Genomic DNA, 4,129 nt, shown 5'->3' on the forward strand with positions numbered 1-4,129 from the left:
TCCCAAAGCGATCTCGACGCAGCTCGAGTTCCTGAAGGGGAACGTCTCTAGGTTACGTATGTAACCATGGTTCCCCGAGGGAACGAGACGCTGCTTTGAGAAACGCTTTGGGAACGCCCCTGCGTGACCGCGTTCTGAAGCACGTGTAAAATCAGTCCAATGGAGCAGCGAGACATCACGAGCGGGGTGACGTGAGAAACCAGGAAGTATAAAAGCGCATCCGGCAGAACGCAAGTTAGCTTCGATGCAGTAGCGCCTGCAGGGATGCAGGGGGTATGGCAAAGAGACGCAGCATCTCGTTCCCTCGGGGAATCATGGTTACATACGTAACCTGGAGACGTTTCCCTTCAGGAACTAGCAAGGAGAAAAATAGTCTTGAGCGTGAGAAACTTGACTGGAACTTCTTCTATGGGTTCAAAGGGGGCATTGCATAAGCCCTCCAGAACCACAGCCAGGTCCCATGAGGGCACCTTAGTGCGCTGTACTGGCCTCAGCCTCAGGGTGCCACGGAGGAAATGAGTGACAAGTGGGTGTCTTCCCAATGATTGACCACCCAGAAGGGCGTGGTAAGCAGCTAAGGCCGCCACGTATAGCTTCAGAATGGAGGGAGTTAACCCTGCGGAGAATCGCTCCTGCAGAAACTCCAGAACTCCAGTCGCTGTCCGCACCATGAAGTGAAAAGCTTCCACTTCAAGGCGTACTGTTTCCTAGTGGCGGGGGGTCTTGACTGGAGTATAGTCTCAACAACCTCAGTTGAGAGACCAGATGCTAGGAGCTGTGCCCCCTCAGCGGCCACGCACACAACTTCCATAACTCTGGGCGGGGGTGAAGAAAGGTGCCCCCCGCCTGAGAGAGGAGGTCCCTCCTGATCGGAATCTCCAGCGGAGAGCCGTCGAGGAGGGACACCAGGTCCGAGAACCATACTCGGGCCGGCCAGAACGGGGCTACTAGCAACAGACGGACCCCATCCCGGCGTACTCTCTCCAGAACTCCCGGGAGCAGAGCGATCGGGGGAAAAGCGTACAGACGAAGCCTCGGCCACGTCTGCACCACTCGGGGTGGAGCCTCCATCCCCTGGGCCTCAGCCCCTGTCTCGACAGGATATATGCCCCCTGATTTAGATACCCAGGTATATAAACTGCTCTTAGAGAGAGGAGCTTCCCCTGAGCCCACAGAAGGATCTGACGCGCCAGCTTGTACAAGGGGCGCGAACGCAGACCCCCCTGCCGATTCAGAAAGATCGGGGGAAAAGCGTACAGACGAAGCCCGGCCACGTCTGCACCATGGCATCCAGCCTCAGTGGAGCTGGATGCGTGAGGGAGAACCAGAGCGGACAGTGTGTCGTTTCTTGCGACACAAATAGATCCACTTCCGTCTGGCCAAACTCCCTCCAAAGGAGCTCCACCACCTCGGGTTGGAGTCTCCATCCCCCGGGACTCAGCCCCTGCCTCGACAGGATGTCTGCCCCCTGATTGAGATACCCAGGGATGTAGACTGCTCTTGGTTAGAGGAGCTTCCCCTGAGCCCACAGAAGGATCTGGCGTGCCAGCTTGTACAAGGGGCGCAAAAGCAGACCCCCCTGCCGATTGATGTAGGAGACCACCGATGTGTTGTCTGTGCGGACAAGCACATGATGTCCCCTACACGATAACAAGGAGCCCCTAAACATCGGGCCTTGAACCAGAAACCAACGTTTCTTCCACATGTCCAAGGCACGTAAGCATCGCCGCGTGACCTTGATCATGCGAAGCGGATTCCCCCTCGGGGAAAATCCCTTGGTCCTGAGCCACCACTGCAAGGGTCTCATGTACAGCAGGCCAAAAGGTATCACGTTGGACGCCGCTGCCATCAGGCCCAACAGCCTTTGAAACTGTTTGACAGTGAGTGACTGGCCTTCTCTTACTCTCGCGACTGTCGTGAGGATTGACTCGATTCGAGCAGGAGACAGACGTGCCTGCATCGAGGTTGAGTCCCACACCACGCCTAAATAAGTGGTTCTCTGTAGTGGAGAAAGCACACTCTTCTTGGCGTTTAGTCTTAACCCCAGCTCTCTCATATGGGCGAGGACGACATCTCGATGACGAGCCGCCATCTGCTACGATCGAGCTAGTATCAACCAATCGTCGATGTAATCAGAATCAGAATCAGGATTCAGAATTAGCTTTATTCGCCAGGTGTGTGCAAACACACGAGGAATTTGTTGTGGTTTTTTTTAAGGTGCTCCTGGTACATACATACATACATACATATCTGACATGAGAACAGAAAAAAAAACAACATTTAAATAGTAAAAACTTGACAATAAATAATGTGTATGAATCTGGAACAGCAGATTTACAGGTGCATCTCAATAAATTAGAATGTCGTGGAAAAGTTCATTTATTTCAAGGTGCGGGTTGCAACGCTCTTTTTTTGAGACTGGCGATATGAGGCGCTTGACGGCTGGGGCTGCTTCCGCCGCTTGCTTCCTCGCCTCCTGAAACCTATCGACGACAGTGTTGACTGCATCGCCGAAAAGGCCAGAGGGTGAGAGCGGGGCGTCTAGTAGGAAGAATCTGTCCTTATCTTGCATTTCGGACATTTCATTCAACCACAGATGCCGTTCCGTGGCCACCACAGCTGCCATTGAATGGCCAATAGCTCTGGCCGTTTCTTTGGTGGCATGGAGTGACAAATCTGTGGCCCGACGCAGTTCGGATACTACGTCGGATTCCTCCTCCTCCCTGTCATCCAGGTCCCCGAGCAGGTCAGCCTGGTATGCTTGTAACACCGCCATGGTATGCAAACATGCGCCAGCCCGACCTGCCACCGTATAAGCTTTCCCAACCAGACTTGATGTCAGCCTAACGGGCCTGGTGGGAAGCTTCGGGGGCCTTCAGGGACGATGTGAGGATAGGAAGAGATACCTCGCAAGCATCTGCTCCACCACTGGCATCGCCCCATATCCCTTTTCATTCAGCCCCACGATGTTGGAATAATTCGAGACTGTGGGGCTGTAAATACGGGATGAGTACGGTTTCTCCCACGATCTTGACACCTCAGCATGGAGATCGGGGAAAAACGGAAGACCCCGTCGAAGGCTGTGATCTGGATCTCAGGAAACGCTCATCTAATTTACTCTTAGGACAAGCGTCCTGTTTCTCAGATGGCCAATCGATATTTCATTTCTGTAATGTAATGCCGTTCGCTCGCCATAGATTTCACTTTGACTTTGACATTTTTTGAATGCTTGTGGACTGACAGACAACAGTAAATAGGACTGACACATACAGGTGCATCTCAATAAATTAGAATGTTGTGGAAAAGTTCATTTATTTCAGTAATTCAACTCAAACTGTGAAACTCGTGTATGCAATATCCACGACATTCTAATATATTGAGATGCACCTGTACACAGAGCGCTACTGAAGAGCAGAAGCTAACTTGCGCTCTGCCGGATGCGCTTTTATACTTCCTGGTTGCTCACGTCACTCCGCTCGTGACGTCTCGCTGCTCCATTGGACTGATTTTACACGTGCTTCAGAACGCGGTCACGCAGGGGCGTTCCCAAAGCGTTTCTCGACGCAGCCTGAGTTCCTGAAGGGGAACTAAAGTTGAAAAAATAAAAATAAAACATATTTCATTAGGCCTTAAAAATTTAATTTTTGTTTAACTTTTAATAAATTGCTGTTAAATTGTGTAAGTTTCATGATTTCAATTAATTAGACATGTTTTTTGATTGCTAAAATTAAATTTAACAATTAAAACAGAGTGTAGAAAAATGAAAACAGAAAAAAACGGAATCCAGAAAAATTAAAATGGAAAAAAAAAATTTATTTGTGAAAAAATAAAACTGATTTTATAGGCCCCTTGTAAATTAACAGATTCATGATTTGTAGTATTGTAAAACATTGAAAAAAAAATGTTTTCAATGAAAACTCTTTTTTTACCATGTAGTCACACTTGTTTTCCTCAGATGTTTCTTATGCATCTGTATAGTCATTTAACCTAATCAGTTTTGATCTAGTCATTTTTTAAACTGGTCATTTTAAAAGAAGCCTGCATACCATCTCCACACATGACTGAACCTGAACAGAAAATGATGAACTTTCATGACCTTACAGCAAATCATTCTAGGTAAGTTTAAGAA

The sequence above is a fragment of the Sinocyclocheilus rhinocerous genome, unplaced genomic scaffold (genome assembly GCF_001515625.1).
Source record: "Sinocyclocheilus rhinocerous isolate Xijiao unplaced genomic scaffold, SAMN03320098_v1.1 scaffold3477, whole genome shotgun sequence".
In the NCBI taxonomy this organism is placed as follows: domain Eukaryota; kingdom Metazoa; phylum Chordata; class Actinopteri; order Cypriniformes; family Cyprinidae; genus Sinocyclocheilus; species Sinocyclocheilus rhinocerous.